This window comes from Varanus komodoensis, unplaced genomic scaffold (genome assembly GCF_004798865.1).
Source record: "Varanus komodoensis strain SLA01 unplaced genomic scaffold, ASM479886v1 scaffold22, whole genome shotgun sequence".
Classification (NCBI taxonomy): Eukaryota; Metazoa; Chordata; class Lepidosauria; order Squamata; family Varanidae; genus Varanus; species Varanus komodoensis.
In genome coordinates this window covers 6337374-6354910 of record NW_025335606.1, presented here as the reverse complement: position 1 = coordinate 6354910, position 17537 = coordinate 6337374, and positions in this window count along the sequence as shown.

Sequence of the window (17537 nt, the reverse complement as noted above, 5' to 3'; positions counted from 1 at the left end):
TTTGGGTATGCGAAGTGTCTTAGGAAAATAAGACTGTTAGGTGGTCAACATGCACACCCATCCATGGCACCAATGGCACCATAATCACTCAGTGGCTGATGGGAAGTGGGGCAGGTAATAGAAGAGTGGAAGGCAGATTAGAGACAAAGAGGCAATACTCTCTCTGGCTCCTGGATTGGTCACTTGTGCTTCTCACAGAGAAGTTACGTCCCATTTCTTCCCTGATAGGGGAGGGAGCGGCCCAGAGCTGTCCATGAAGAAAGTGAAGAACAGCAGGAAGTGGGCATGGATATCCCCCCTTCCCACATAGGCTGGGTTCAAACAGGGCAACCCACACTCAAGTATGAGTTGAGCAGGTTGCTAAAATGCCAGTTAAGTTGTTTCAGCCCAGCACGCTATCAAACCAAGGACTGTAAACCAAGAGCATCCCACAGGTCACAACAACAAATCACGGGTTCTCTTGGGTTCTTCACAGCCAACAAACCATGATTTATTACTCCATGTACAACACTCAACAGGAACATCCCACCCTTGTGTGCAGGTAAATGGTTATTGGAACCCAGTTGTGCCCTTGTAAAGAAGCTGTTTTCATTGTTGTTTCCTGTTTTCATTCAGTGCTTACTTAATATGAGCTGTTTCAAAAAGAACCCTATTAATGCACGCTCTAAAGCAGTTGCCCTTAAATAGCAGGCCGGAAGCGCTATTGCTGAAAGTCCCCATGCTGTGTAACAAACAGATTTAACAGCTTTGCCCTGCAGCTCCCAGTGGGCTGGTGCTTGCCCCTGTGAGGATCTGGGAAGAGTTATCTGAGGACTGTTTTCCCCACACACAAGCCATGCTGACCAGGTTAGGCAACACAGCAAGCCATGGGTGATGACAAACGAGCCATTGTGGTTTGTTTAGACTATGATGAACATCCAGCCCACAAGATCTGTGTGGGCTTTCAATAGGGCTGCTAGAATTTGGTCCTTCGCTGGTAAATAACTTGGAACAGCACTGCTGCATTGTTCATCACTGTTCTCCACACTGCAGATTGAGAAGTATGTAATTAAAGCTTAATTAATATTAAGCTTGTATTAATATTGCAGGTTATTTAAACAGATCCCTCAGACCACCTCCTAAGTGAAATCAAACTCCTTGGAGAAGTCTCATGCTCGCTTTCTTGCACTTAGATGGGTTGCTCTTAAACATTCAGAGACTAATGCATAAATTTTGCACATGGAATGAAATCCAAGTTAGTGTGAGGTTTTTGTCTTTTTTTTCCAGCTGCAGGTTTAGGTAGGTTGCTGTCAAATGACAGCAGATGCGCTGCACCATGGTTTCTGACCATCCTGAGAGCTGGAGCATTAAATAACTTCTGCGTTTCACTCAACAGCCTTTACAAAGAGATGTGGGGAAGACTAAATGTTAAAAGTTACGTAGGAGGAGTGCACAGCATACAACAGTCTTCGGGTGATCAAAACCAGAATCTATTTCAACAGTTTGCAAAAACAGCGGTTCCACTAAATGCAAAAGGAAGTTGAACAGGAAATTACTTGTACTTATATTTTTAAGGTGCTTTAAAAAAAGCTTTACTAGAGGCCACTGTGATTTCTGGACTGAATAGAAGGCTTCCATACATCAAAGGCCTCTCTCTTGACTATGAACCACTAGTTTATGGTGCATTTGGAATTCCTTTCCGTGCCATTTTTAAATTGGATTGCAGAAAATAAAAAGGGATGTAGCCCCTGGTCATGGAAGCCTAGAACTAGGATTTGTTTTTTTTTAAAATGCAAGCATATTACTGACCTTTAAAATGGGAGGGAAGCAAGCAAATGAAATCCATATTGCACAGAAGATGCACGTTACAATTATGAAAGGAGATATTCATAAGTGCCTCAGCTCATTCTGGAAAGGGGGAATTCTTCCTTTAATCAAACCACATGGCCTGCAGTTCCCTGAGGGTTAAGTGATATGTCAAATGAATTGAAGGACGGTCGCTTGTTCAGCGATGGGGCCTGCCTTTCGAAACACAGAACTACTTTTTCGAACCCAAGGAAAGGGCCCTGGAAGGCAGCATTCTGCTCTTCACACTTCTCTCCTACTGTTTTTCGAGTAGAAACCTTAAGAAATAATACCATTTGGCAGGCACCATTTTGGGGGCTTTGGTGCTAACAGGCTTGCTTTTGTTCAGTTTTGGAAGCCTTTGGAAGAAGAGTCTTAAGTTCAAGAACTGGGGTACAAGTGCTTAAAACTACCAGTGCAAGCCATGGGTTTCCCCTCTCTGTGCAACGTGACAAAGAGGGCGCCCTGGGTTCTTATGCATGCCCACCAGCAGCTGGGCTTAAGCTTGGCAAACTTAGCCGTGCCTTTCACTGAAGAGCTAGCATTTTAGTGAGCAATAAGGCCACAAACATGGTTCAGGCTAGCCATACTTGAGCAATAAGGTGTTTGCCTGGCCAGGTACGAGATTCTGAATGACAAATTTGCTTCTCATGCTCAGCGCTCCGTTTTCTGAGATGCTTCAGCTTTGCCTTTCGCTCAGCGGAAAAAGAAAGGCATGCCCCAGAACAGTTGGGAGGTTTACTACACAGTAGTGTGATAAGATGAACAAACATCATTATTGGTGAAAAAAATGGAGATAACAGAGGACATCAAACTTGCCTCAGAAGTCATCTCAGAGAAGCGATTTTAAAAATATCTTTGTCAGCAGAGACGAAGTTATGTCTAGGCTTTTGATGGCCTTGACGCTAAACCATCGCTCCAAGTGCAAATTCACATATGACAGAGCATTAAAAAATAAAATAAAAAGGCAGCCTTGGAAGTAAATTTTAAAAAGACAGGTTTGATCATCAGCCCCTTGAAGAAGGGTGGGGAAGTGAAGTTATCGAAGCAGGCTGGATAATTAGCACAATTACATCACAGCAAATGCAAAGAAGATGGAATTATAGGATATGGCGGTGCTGTGCGTTGACGGAGAGGACGTGTTGAACAAAGTGCTAATCAAGCGCCCCAGGCAACCGTGCCGTAAAAATCTTGTTATGAATTTGTTTATCAAGAATGCCAAGATAGAGGAGAACTCCAAAGGCAGTAAAGAGGCAGAATTACTGCTTTTTTAACCTTGTTCCCCATTTTTGTGTCAGTAGACTGAAATCCTCTCTATTTACGGATGCACTCCTTTTGAATAGTCTTTACATTTACAATGGGCTTCATGGCTTCTACTCCTGGTCCTGTTCTTTCTCTCCAGCTACTGATGAAATTTAGATCAGGAGCAGAGCCCTCTCTCTCCTCTTGTCCTTCACTTCCTCTGAAGCAGGGCAGCCAATTAACACATCGTAAACAAATTCATATAATTTACGTATTAGTAGAAACATCGTAGATCTCGCCCTAGTGGGAAAGAACCTGTGCAGGTGAATCAGAGCTCCATCTTTGCCCAGATGCTAAGCCTTAAGGAGCAAGACTCCAGCTGCTCTCCCGTCTTTGGGTTCCTTTTCGTTAAATCAGACTTGGCCTGGGCTGCCCTTCAAATAAGGGGACCCTTCCAAAATCAGATCTACCCTCTCGCACCACTTCAGATGCTTCCTCTCTAAATTCGGACACGTGAACAGCCAATTCTGGCAAAAGCCATTAGGCCCTTCTCCTGGTGACTCCCGAGTCCCTTGGCTATGGATCCTCTAAGGCAGGGAGAGATGAAAAGATGGGGAGACATTTTTCTTGCTCCCATAATGCAAGAACCGGGGGTCATACCCAGGAAGTGGCGTGGTGGGAGATTCAAAACAGAGACACAACTATGGAACTTGCTTCCATGAGATGTAGGGATGGCCACTCTTTGGAGGGCTTTCAACAGGGATTGGGCAAATTCAGGGTGCAGAACGTCTACCATTGGTCTACGAGTCCTGACAGCTAGACGCTACCTCCAGATCAGGAGCAGTGTGCCTCTCTACACCCTTTGCTGGAGACCTGGCGGGTTGGGGGTTCTGTGGCACCCCTGTCCTGTTTGTGGCATTCCCATGTGCAGCTGAACGGACTGCATGCTCCCGTTGGTTCTTAGGGGTGTACAACATCTGGGACCTAACAACCAAATGTGCTTTGTTGGGTGGGGGCTGCTCGACATCACATGAGCGGAGAGACATACACAGAGATGAACAGACACCTGCTTCATGTTCACTCGTGAAGGAAGCTGAAGCCTTCCTGCTTCTTCAAGCAACTCAGTTACCATTGCTGTTATTGGGAGCTTTCTCCCCTCCTGTTGTCTCTGGCTCCATCACTCTATTTCTGATGGGAGAGCGGAGATAAGAGACATGACTGCTTCAGCAGGAACAATTGCGGTGCATCCTTCTCTTGTTGTAATGTGCCGTCAAGTCATCTCCAACTCATGGTGACCCTATGAATGGAAGCCTTCCAAAATGTCCTATCCATGACAGCCCTGCTCAGCTCTTCTAAATTTCGGGCTGTGGCTTCTTCTACGCAGTCCATCCATTGCATAGTTGGCCTTCCTCTTCTTCTGCCTTCAACTTTCCCTTCTCCAGGGAGTCTTGCCTTCTCACGATGTGTCTGCAGTATGACAGCCTGAGTTTGTAATTTTTGGCTTCCAAGGAAAGTTCTGGCTTGATTCGATCTTGGATTCATCTTTCTGTCAGTCCAGGGTATTCATAAAGCTCGTCCAGCACCATGTTTCAAATGCACCTATTTTCTTCCTGTCAGCTTTCTTCTCTCCCCAGCTTTCCCAGCCGTATGTAGCAATTGGGAATACTAAAGCATGCATGATTTTGGGCTTGGTTTCCAGGGAAATGGCCTTATATCTGCTGAACTTTTCTAGTTCCTTCGTTGCTTCCCTTCAGTCCCCATCTTCTTCAAATTTCTTGGCTGCAGTCTCCCTTGGAATGGATAACTGAGTTGAAGCACGCAACAACTTTCATGATTTCAGTTTCTTCATTTGTTGAGTCTGGTCTCTTGGACCACCAGAAATGGCTTGTGGGCTGCAGCTTTTGTCTGAGGTTTGGGAACTTAGGCAAGGTTTGCTGCTAAATTAAGTACAAAACAATCAAGAAGTCACCAGGCCAAGTCAATCAGCATTTCAGATGAAAGTTCACTATTTACAGTACAGTTTGTAGACAAGTGCTTGTATCCCAAAAGCAGGGGAGATATTGCAATGTTGCATTTTTCTCTTTCTGGAAATGATTACCATGCATTCACTCACAACAGGTTTAAATGTGTTGCTTTTCTGGAAAATCATGTGAAGCACTAAAACTGAATACGTGAGTCACATCAAATCTGTAAGATTTGGATGAGTTAAGAAATCCCCATTTTTGAGAAAGCTTTGACAAATGGCAACACGTCTTTTTTTACTTCACTTGCATTCTTGGAAGAGTTCAAGACTCCGACTCGATTGCCCTTGTGAACTTTTTCTACCACACCATCATTCTTGTGAGATGAAAAAGTACTGGAACTGAAACAACTTTTTATGTTAATGTTTCATATGAAAGTTGTGGTTTTTCTTTCTTTGAACAAGAGAAATTTATGAGAGAAGTGTGTTGCCTAGATATCCTGAAGCCTATGAAACCTATGATACAGCACTGCTGAGTTTTGAACCTCTGCACAAAACTAACTAGATCTTTAATGGCAAGTGAATATCAAAGGAATTGCTTTGGAAATGAAGTCAAATGACATCCAGATTGGCCGACATCTTTTTAACTTGGGAATCCACATGGCTAATGGAATTGAACAGAAAATAAGGTCCTTTTTTAAAAAAAATCTTCACTCAGGTGCAATCTCCATCCTTGTTTTAGTTTTTGTCTTCTTCTCTATTTAACATGGAAGGCAAAACTTCTCCAGTTTATAAAGTTTCCTTTGGCTGCATTGAGTGAAACCATTTTTGCAGTGGGACAAAACCTGCCGTTTTCCTTACATATTATGATGCATGTATATATCTGGACCAGTTGGCATGTCACAATGCTGAATCATGGATTAATTACCCAGGATTTCCCAGAATGCACATGTATGCAAATTGCTTCTGGTTTGCATCAACAAACTGCAACATCCTGTTTACAGATTGTTATGACATTTGAACCTAGATAATCTATGACCAGTTGTTAGGTTAACTCTGAGTTGTCTGACCTATAAACATCCCATTCTGGCTGTTGCACTAACAACCTCTTATGCAAAGTGCAAATAGCTTCATGGAGTGCATAACCTGGCATATTACGGGTTCATCAACCCATGGTTTGGCCCCTGAGGAGCAGCTGGCTCAGTGTGGCTGCATCTGCATGTACTGGGTTCTTTTACGATATTGTAGTGGCTTGAAAGTGCATACCATCAAATGGCCACATGATGGTATCAGAAAATAAGAAATCAGTCAGAGGAATGTGAGCCACTCTACCCTGTGAACTACTTTTTGTCTTTGCATGAAAGGTGGTTAGTTTGCTTAGTAGTAGTAAGTAGTAGTAGTAGTATCATTATCATCAGAGATTCAGTGTGATGTAGGGGCTGAGAGCATGGGACTGGGACTCATGAGGTCTGGATTCTACTCCCCATGTGGCCATAGAACTCACTGGGTGACCTTGGGCCAGTCTCTCAGCCCAGCCTACCCCACAGGGTTGTGGGTATAAGACTGAGAGCAGCAGGAGGAGGAGGAGGTTAGCCACTCGGAGTTCTTGGCAAGTATAAAGGCAGGATAGGAACTTAATTAAGAGGTAATGCATACCATTAATAGCAGCCACAGTGCAATAGCAAGCGTTTGTGTTCAGGCACGCGTCCACGGCACGGCCACACGGCGTGGCAGCTGCAGGAGCAGCAGGGAATTCCCTCTCGTACCTTCAGGGTGACGCAGGGTTGCTTCCCACTGCCCAGCAGAGGCTGCTGGCTGCAAGGTCCACGGGATCCAGTCAGGAGGGGAGTTTGAACGCCAGAGAAGTCACCCATGTTGCTAGGGAGTCAGTCCCATTGATAACTCTTGAAAAATGCAGGTACAGCTCCGCCTGGCATTAAGTGCCCGGGGTCTCTGCTGCTGTTACTCGTGTTATCACAGGTGAGAAGGGCCACTGCTTCTCCCCTCACCAAGACCTGAGCAGTTTTCAGCAGCTTCGGGCTTATGTCTATGGGAGAGGGAATGTGTATGTGATGCAAGCTTTTCTGCACTAAGTGGAACTGGTGCTCACTGTGTAGATGTGGAGAAAGCAAGGAAGGTTCTTGCACTCACAGGACTCATCTGGCATTTTTATTAATTCATTTAAACTTGAATCATAGAATAGAAGAGTTGGAAGGGGCCATGAAGGCCATCCAGTCCAATTTCTGCTGTTGCAGGACACCAAGTTACACCATCCCACTCAGAGGGCTGTCCAGTTTCACCTTGAATGTCTCCAGTGTGGGAGAGCCCCCCACCTCTCCAGGCAGCTGGTCCCACTATCACATTGCTCTGACCGTGAGGAAGCTTTCAACCCAGTCTGAATCTGGGTTGATGCAACCTGAATTGATTATTCCGTGTCCTACACTTTAATTTCAGTTGTGTGTGTGTGTAGTGGTCAAGAGTGCAGGACTGAGAATCAGGAGATCTGGGTTCTAGTCCCTGCTTGGCCTGGAGCTCACTGGGCGACTTTGGATCTGCCACAGACTCTCAGCCCAACCTACCTCACAGGGTTGTTGTTGTGAGTACAAGTTTGAGAGGAGGAGGAGAATTATGGAAGCCACCTTGAGTTCCCTTAAGGAAAAAAAATAGAATAGTAATATAATAAATACATCTGCATGGTTGATGTTAAAGTTTAAGTGAGCATTATCACTGAACTTTCAAGATCCAGGAGCAGAAATGAACTGCATCAGCAAGACCTAGTGTTGCAGCGTCATGTTCTGGAGGGAAGTGCTGCTTTTGCATGTTCTTCCCCCAGAGCTCCCACCCAGCACTCGCCAGGAGGCTGAGCACTCCAGCAGGGCCTGGCGCCCCTCCTGTGAACACCTGGGTGGGTGCTCTGGTCCTGGCCACCAGATGCAGCAGTTCTGGACAGGCAGACCCTTGACCGCTGCCGCGTTCTAGGCCTGCTTGCTCCCAGAGGTCCCAAGGCAGGATAACGGCGCCATGTTCCCGGTAACGCACGTCTCCTTCCAACCCCTCTGGCACATGGCTCTGGGGTGGCTGCTGCCCTCAACCTGCCCTCTTACCTGGGTGCCATGGCCAGACCCATGACCCTGCGTCCCACCCAACGGGCCCCATCGGCTGCCAACTAAATGCTCTACTCGTTCTCTTTGTGTGCACATGCATGTCTTTGCCTGTCTCTCGGTGATGCGGCTCAGGCTGGAGGGTGGGGCTGAAGTCCAGGCCCCCACCGCTCTGCTGCGGGGTCATTTAGCACTGGAGGGGAGACCATGATGGCATGTTTTGCACACCTATCAAAAACCTCCTTACACCCCATACCTCAGAGTGCTATTTCTTAGATTTCTACCCCGCTTTTCTCTTTTTCTTAAAGAACTCAAAGCGACTCACATTAGGCCCAGAGCCTAAAGCTGCCTGCTCGCGCCACTGTTGCGTCTTAGGCGCTCTTCCCCGCAGGGGCTGCGGTGTGCTGGCATTCTCCAAGGGCAGCGAATGAAGCTCTTCACACCTAAACATTGTCTGAACACTTGTCACAGGGTGGGACCTGGATCAGCTGAAGCAGGAATTAGGGGAACGACCCACCAACAATCTTTAAAGGTGTCATTTTTAAAACATTATATGCACACGGTCTTAGATAATAGGCCCTAAAAATCACCAAGGGCATAGAAACATAGAAACAGAATGAGTCAGAAGGGGTCTCCTAGGCCATCTAGTCTGACCCCTGGCTCCAGCCGGCTCCGCTCATGACATGCCCACCATGTGCATGTCCAGCCTGTCCTTAAACACCCCACCATTGGGTTCATCTACCTCCTGTGGAAGCCCATTCCATGCCCTTGGGGTCCTATCCCTCAGGAGGTACTTCCTGGCATCCACCCTAAAACTTGGCTTCCTGAGCTTTGCCCCATTGGAACGCGTCCTGACCTCCAAAGCAGCAGAACAAAGTCATGACCCACCTCTGCGTGGCACCCCCTCACATACCTGTATGTCGCTAACAGGTCCCCTCTGAGTCTCCTCTTCTCCAGGCTGAAGAGACCCAGCTCCCTCAGTCTCTCCTCATCTGGCTTCCCCTGTAAACCAGCCACCATCCTAGTGGTCCTTCGCTGCACTGATTCCAACCTTGCTATATCCCTCTTGTAATGAAGGGCCCAGAACTGAGCACAATACTCCAGCTGCGGGCACACCAGAGTGGTGTAGAGTGATAGTAATACCTCTCCCGATCTAGAAGCCACGCTTCTGGCTATGCAACCAAGGGTGGCGTTCGCCCTCTTGGCCACCGCATCACACTGCTGACTCTTGTTTAGCCTGCAGTCAACCAGCACCCCGAGGTCCCTTTCACAGGTGCTGCTCTCCAGCCACTTGTCCCCTAACCTGCACTCATTGCACCTACACCTATGCCCCAAGTGCAAGACCTTGCACTTATCCGCATGGAACGCCATCCTGTTGTCCCCGGCCCACTTCCAGAGTCTGTCCAGATCCTTTTGGATCCTGTGCATGTTTAGTCAGAAAAAGCCCTTTTGCTTTCAGCATGTCTGGCTGGTGAATTCTGTGAGTTGTAGGACTTTTCGTGTCTAAGTATGTATGGCTTGCATCCTTAAGTTCTTGGAGTAAATAGTTCACTTCGTCCCACCCTACAGTTTCCATGATCCCACAGCGGCTCTTGCAGATACGATGCAAGAGTCAAACTGCCTTTCTGTAAGGCCCGTGTGTTCCCAGACGCTTTGAGTCCTCGGCGCGGCAGTTTCTCAGCCTAGTGACCTTCGATTGAGGTTCCACCCCAGGAATATCCCGAGTGCTAACACTGGGTGGCACTGAATTCTCAAAAATGCCCCCCTTTTCCGCTTTGCACTTGCAATACTAACTTTCCCCGCATTAGATGGACTAACCTAATCTTTTATAATTTGCAATATTTCTTATAAATCAATCCATAAATATGAATAACAAAGTGGAAGAGAACTAAAATAAAGCAAGGCTTTTATAAGGGGAACTTAATGGCTGCGGACCAATCCCCATAACAGTATTGATCCCGTATCATTATATTGCAAATCACATTATTACAGTGGGGTCATGTATTCATAGACAGAGAAACTGGTGAGAAAAATCACAAAGAATCTGTTTCAAGAGTATTGCTTGCTGCTTTCTGTATACCAATCTATATTCACAGCGAGGTTGCAGGAGATGACCTGGTTCTCTGCAAACTGTGAGAGACAACAGAAAAGAAATAGGGTAGGCTCGCTTTATTCTAAGCTAATCTGATCTGATAGCAGACTCTTGCATAAAAATTCCCCACATCCAAGCTTGTGATATATATGTAATTAGAATTATCTATTTTTGAAGAATAAAAACAGCAATCCAGACTCTTGATGCTCACAGGGAGTCAGAGGAAAGTTTTGCCTTCTTTCATAACTCCGACTCCCACCCTTGGCTGCTGCCAGTGAAAAGGAAAGTCCTCCTTTTAATGAAAAATCGACAAACATCAGCATGCTTGGACTGGGGGTCTGTGAGAGGGGAAAAATGGATAACTGCACCCAGAGTCATCCTGTCCTTGAAACAGGTGCTGTCCTAAATACAGCCCAAAGAGGTAGGGGCAAACACAGAGATAATTTATATATATATATCCAGTTTCTGTACTTATCTGCCACCTTTCAAAGCAAAGCAGCCCAAGGAAAGCTTACGAAAGATAATGAAATCCATAAAGCAGCCTTCCCAGTCTGCACGCACTGGTTGATCCAGCCTACAGCTTCAAGGAGCAGGCTGCAGATGATGGTAGTTGTAGTTGAATGGATGTGGGGAAGATGGAGCAAGGCTGATGGCAGGCTATTTTGCAATCGATACGTAAGCAAATCAAACAAATCACTCGCAAGAACTGAACACAGACGCAGTGCCAAGCAGGGGAAAGGTGGGCAGGTGCTGGTCTGTCAGAATGCAGATGGAGATGCACCCCTCTGGGTGTTTGTGGTGTTTGCACGAAGGGCAGTGCAGGCAAGGCAAGGAGCGGGGGGTCTGGATCTGCACCTTTCGCCCCTCTCTTAGGGTTCTTTCGACAACCTTCAGTGCCGGGGACTGGGCGGCTTCCGAGCATCTGTGGCTGTGTGGGTGGGGTGCTGGAGGTGATGCCAACGCCCTGCTCTGCATTTCAGCTAGGCTGCAGTGCCTGGAGGGCTCCACTCGCCTCCTCTCCCTGGCCCCTGGAAGGCCCCCTGCATCAACTCTTCGACGCCGCTTTCCTGCCAGCGGAGAAGCAGTCCAGACGGATCTTGCTCCATGCCCTCTGCAAGGCTGCAGGGGCCAAAGAGCAATCGGAGTGCAGATTCCCAGAACTGAAAGTGGAGCTGTTTCCAGTCTCTGATCTGGGAATCCAAAGCATCCCATGGCCTCCTAGGCCACGTGGGGGCCATAGGATCACTTTCTCCAGAAGCCGGTTCAGAGCATGGCTGCCCTTCTTGCCATGTCTGCGAATGACACGAGGCACAGGGAACGTCCACAAGGCCCCTGGCAGGTTGGGAGCACAAGTAACCTCCAGGATACAGAACCCCCCACTCTGATACTATTAGTGAGTGTTCTGGCTGTCTGAATGCCTGAGCACCGGCTTCTGCGAGGGAAGGAAACTGGCTCCACCTGGGTGGGAATAATGGGGTGAAAGCCTTGGACTTGGAGTAGTGGGCACAGGTTTCCAATCCCTGCTCCGCCATGAGGCTCATTGCCTGACCTGGGATCTGGCACGCAGCCATCCTGACCTACTGCGCAGGCCGTTGTGAGGATCAAACGGGGCAGGGAGACCCGGTATCCCCTTGAAGGAAGGATGGCACGATATTTTTCAGGATCATGAGCAGCAGAAGCATCAAAAGGCAAGGCTCTTGTGAGGCTCTTTCTTCTGTTGCCATGACTCATTTATTTAAAAGCTGTTAAACACACACGCCCCTGCAAACCTGACAAGGATAATCTAAGTGTTTTGACATTTTTTCAATCAACATTTTTAATAGTTATTTTTAAAAAGTCGTCTGGGCAAGGCAAGGCAAAGAGAAGGGAAACGGAAGCCTCTGCAGTGAAGGTGAAACTTCGAGATCGGAAGGCGCCCAGGAGGGCTTGTGTGAACGTCAGCAGAGAGGGGTTCCCGCAGAACTTAAGAGGGAGACAGGAGGGGCTCAGACAGGCAAACTTTTGATTTTGTTTTTACTTTCTGAGTACACTCTGTTCTCTGGGTGTCAAAAGGATGTCAAAACTATTGTGCATGAAGAATATTCACATTCCTTGCCCTTCCCCTGTATTTGCTTATTACAGCTTTGGAAGTCAACAAGATGCAACGGAAGTCACATGACAGCAATAACAAAAATGAAAAAAAAAAACCAAACTAGGCAACCGCCAAAAGAGGGACAGCGATTTGCATGTCATTTTCATATGCTAATTTAGCAGTGCAGAAGCAATCGAAGAATTGTTGTTATGATTGAACTAGAAATGCAGGCCACATCCCTGGGCAACACAGGTGGCTTGAGCAGGCTGCTTTCCGGATGCGGTTGCTGGTCGCCTTGAGCCCAGCTCTTTCTTCTGATGACTTTTAACCTGTAACTGGACTTGGCCCATCCAGCCTCTCAGAGGACCCTCCTCTGCAAAAGAGGACACCTGGCCACACTAGGCTGCATCATAAAGGTGTTTTTTCCTGCAGGAAGGACTTTGCCGTTGCAGGACGTGTGTCCCCAGGCTTTACTCCGAGTTCAAAAGTGAGGCCTAACTTTGAAGTGTGGAGTACGGCCCACATCTCCTCAGTCCCAGTCCCAGTCTAACACTCACCGCTGTGCCAAATCGGTTTCCAGTGCAGCGCGCCAGAGTGTGGGAAGACTTGCGGTGACATGACCCACAGTTCTGGCGTGAGCCCTTGCCATCAGTAATTTTGATGGTCCTTTTTCATTACACTGAATTTGGACGGGGCTGTCTTTCAAGCAGGGACTGCCTGCTGTGCAAGCGGACTTCCTCTTGTTCTTCTGCCACTTCCCTTTCATATATTGGCCGAAGAAATGCCCCTTGGGTGGCTTCTGTGGAGCACCACTCAGCTGTGGTCTCGCTCCCCCAGAGGGAAGCGTGTGGGCTGGTTCGCATGACCAAGTAACCCACGCTGGCTTATTTCAGCCATGGTGGGCTGCAAGGCACGCAGGTGGCCCTTTGGGCCCTTCAAGCTGCGACTGTGCCTTGCCATGTTGTCAGGGGTGCCTGGAATGCAAGAACGTTGACTCCTGTGTGTCAGGACTGGGGCCTGCATGACCCTGCAAGTGCTCACAGAACCAGGAGCCCCTTTGTGGGCTCTTGCAAGGAACACCGCAGGAGAAATCGCACGGTGCAGCTGGAGGCCCCGAAGACCCGCGCAAGAGGCTTCCCCTCGCTGCTGCTCCCGGCCACAGCGATGCGAGTTGTCCTGGTGGCGCCTTGCCCTCTGGTCCCTGCAGCTCTATGCCGTGCTCCAGCCATGCTCCAGCCCATGCCCTTTCTGCTCTTCCAGTCTTTCCTCTGAGTAGACCCTGCCTCACCCCAGCCTTCTACAACCCTTGTACCAAAGTCTCTTTGGTAAACGGACCTTGGAACTGTGCTTTGATTCTCTCTCTCCCTCTCTCTCTCTCTCTCTCTCTCTCTCTCTCTCTCTCTCTCTCTCTCAGTGTGTGTGTGTTTGTGTGCATGTGAGAAATTGGCCCGGTCTCCTCCATGCCTTTGACTTGGACCTGCTGACTTGCCCCAGCCTCTGGCCCATAGTAAGCGCCAGACTCGGCTTGAGCTCGCGCCCTGGACCCGGGGTTCTGCCCTTCCCTGCTGCCATGCACGGCCCGGCCCTCACACCTGAACACCTGCCTGCCGACTGAAGTACTTTGGGCCAGAGGGAAGGTCCCTTCCTCCACTGCGAGGGCCCAGTTCTCTCGTTTAACCATGTAAGTCATCCTGAGACACGACAGTGAAGGACGGCATACAGATGTTTTAAATAAATAAATAAATTTGTGTGGGCAGAGAGCTATCAGAATGCTCTTTCCTGCAGGAGTGACCTTTCTATCACCTGCGGCACGTGTGACGATTTGGTTTCAGCTGAACTGTTGTTGACCCGGATAGAACGCATGTTCCAAGAAGTTCAAAAGTAAGGACCTCATAGACCATGTTGTTTGAACGCGGGAGAAAAGGGAACAAGCTGCTTGAGTCTGCAAGGATCTTTTGCATGCAAACCAAACCTTTAGCTAATAATACTAAATGCCGACAAAAGAGGCCCTCTGGTCATTTATGGGTAATAAAGTATTAATTAGAGCTTTGTCATAAAGTACCCTCGACCTTTCAGCTAAGACAATAGCCCACCCTGGACCCTTTGTTTCCTCCCGCAGGATTCTAGCATTGTCAAATGTTGGCTACAGGTGAGCTGCATCGTTCTCTCCCTTCGGGAAAGGTGAAGCTCAGTAACTTGAGGATGTTCACCAACTTCAAAGCTAATTAGTTTCAAATTAAATTTTCCACTCTGCCAGACCAAACACAATAAGAGAGAGCTCAAGACACACGAGGCTTTTAGAAAAGGAAAGGGCGGGTGGGAAGGGATGCAGAACCAGAGAGGAAAGGCAGAAAGGGAACCGCAGGCATTTAATATGCATGTATAAGGACTAATTGTGGAGAACAGAAAGAAAGAAGGGAAAAAAGGCTTGGTTAGGTTCCTGGGAGCTGTCGTGATCTCTCAGTGGCATCTCTCCATTGAGACACTGCTGTGCCTCCCCAATTTTCCCGTTCCTTGTCGGCAGTGAACGGGAGGAAAGGGAACAGCCATGTGGATGTGTTGACTTTTTGGTGGAGATTGTAGGCATTGAGAGCACGTTCCCCATGCACCCGAAATAAGTCCTGGTCTTACCCATGCAGTGCCGTCCGGTGTGTCCTTGTTCAGGAAGAAGCCCCACTGTGTTCTCTGGGGCACCCAAGTCTAAGCATTCTGGCCTCAGCTTGCAGTGCTTCAGAGCTGAAAAGCAGGTCACTTCCCCTCATTTCAAGGACAACAGTTGAGCTCTTCCCTTCCACGTGTAGGAAGGATCCCCTTGGCCCTCTGAGCAATAGATTGATTTGCCTGGTACAGACTGACTTGGCTTCAGAAAGGCTGGTGCTTTATTATTTATTTATTTATTTAGAGTATTTGTATGCTGTCCCATTGCATAGCCTCAGGGCGGCTTACATAAATAAGAAGAATAAAATAAACATAATACAAATAAAATCCAGATCCACCCTCACTGCAGATTAAAACGTATATAGTTGATGTTAAAAGTTATTAAAATATTGTTGAAATAAAAAGGTCTTAGCCTGGCCCCAAAAAACAAATAATGACAGCGCCAGGCGGACCTCTCTGGGGAGCGTATTCCACAGATGGGCCGCCACTGCAAAGAAAGCCCTCCTCCAGGTACTTTGCTTCCTGATGTCTCTCACGGAGGGTTCCCGGAGGAAGGCCTCTGCTGCCAATCTCAAGGGGCGGGAGGGCAAATATGGAAGCAGGCATTCCTTTAGGTATCCAGGTCCCAAGCCGTTAAGGGCTTTATTGGTGATTACCAGTACCTTGAATTGAGCCCGAACTTCGATGGGAAGCCAGTGAAGCTGGTAGAGGACTGGGGTTATATGAGAGTAACGCCCAGTCCCCGTCAGCAACCTGGCTGCTCTATTTTGCACCATCTGAAGTATCCGGCCTGTCTTCAAGTGCAGCCCCACGTAGAGCGCGTTACAGAAATCCAACCGGGAAGTAACCAATGCATGCGTCACTGTCGCTAGTCAGTCGTCCTCCAGGTAGGGACGCAGCTGATGGATTAACCGAAGCTGAAGGAAAGCGCTCCTCGCCACCACTGTCACCTGAAATTCCAGGGACAGCTCTGGGTCAAGGAGCACTCCCAAGCTGCAGACCCTGTCCAGAGGGAGTGTAGCCCCATTCAAGGCAAGGTCCAAGTCACCTACCCAGGAGCTCGAACCACCCACCAACAGGACCTCCATCTTGTCTGAATTGAGTTTCAGTTCATTGCCCCAAAATGTTGATGGAATCAACCCACCCACTTTGAAATGCTGAATCTCCCAATGGAACTGGCTGGATTGGTGGAACGGTGGCAACGTTTATGCAGCAACATCAACTCTCGAGAAAGAGCTTTGTGGTGAGTGGCTCAGAAGGAAGGGAGGCAGCCTGGTCAGATGTGGTGAACAAGTCTGTGCATTTATTATACACAGTGAAGTGGAGCTCTGCGCATACAGTTGTGTGTTCACACCCTTTGCACGAGACAAATTCCACACTGCTTCAAAGACATAGACAGCAGTGTTTCCTCCTTTCTATTGTCTTTTTACTCAAACGTAATGGCAGGGGATTGAACATGGATTGAGACCCCAGATTCAGTCTTGGTGTGTACTTCCAACCTGGATCAGTGCGCTCGCTCGCGCTCTCTCTCTCTCTCTCTCTCTCTCTCTCTCTCTCTCTCTCTCTCTCTGGCAAAATTTGCCCGCCTGTAATCCACACCAGTTCACTCAACCCTTTTTGCAACGCAACTAGCAGGTGAGAGTCCCTCCCCAGTTCCGAATGGGAATGTGGCAGAAGGCAAAGGGTCACAGCCCACTTAGCTGCCTCTCTAGGATGGTCCTAGCTATTAGCTAAAGCTTTAATGTAAAGTTTGCCTTGCTCTTCACTTCTGGAGCAGGGATGGAGATCACGTTGGCCTGTGACTCCCAGCATTGCTCACCTCTGACTGTGTGGTTTCGGGCTGATGGAGTTGCAGTTCAGTCACACCTGGAAGGCTACACAGTCCTCACCTGTGCTGTAGAGACGAGTCAGAGTCCTGAAGAACCCTGGAGTCCGTGTGGGTATATCTTCACGACACCTAGAAAGGCAGCCCTGCACACCCAGCAGTGTGCCCGGTGTTGGTCTTTTCGGCATGGGGCCTAGATTAAATTTTACCATGAGAGAAGTGAACCCACTCCTTGCCACCTGGGCTCCACCCAGACTGGGCAAGCCCTGGCATTAGGCAAGGGGGCGGGTAGGTGCCTCGCCTGGAGGATCTTGGGTGCTGCGAAGGACAGCAAGCCCCATCAGTCTCCTCTGGTACCAATGTCCATGGGGCAGTGAGTCTACTTGGGTTTCAGCCTGAACTTTGAAGGAGCCACCCACGTGGAGGCTGAGCCCTAACTCCAGAATAGGTTCAGAACTATGGGTAGTGCCTGCAAAGTTCAGACCGAAGCTCAGAGTGGCTATCCCACCGCACGAACCAGCCCTGAACTTTCAAAGCTGGCTTGCTGCCCCCCTGTGTGGTTGGAGCTGCTGCCCCACCCCTGGAGTGCAAGGAAGTGCCAGCTGCCCATCTGCTCCGCTTCTGGGCAGGAAAGGGGAGGGGAGGGCCTGGTCCTTGGCTTCAGGCAGGGAATATTTTGGGCCCACTGTGACAGTCGGAGTTCTTGCCTGTTGCACGAGCCAAGGCTGCCTGCTGGCAGGAAGAGGCAGCTTGGCTCAGAGCAA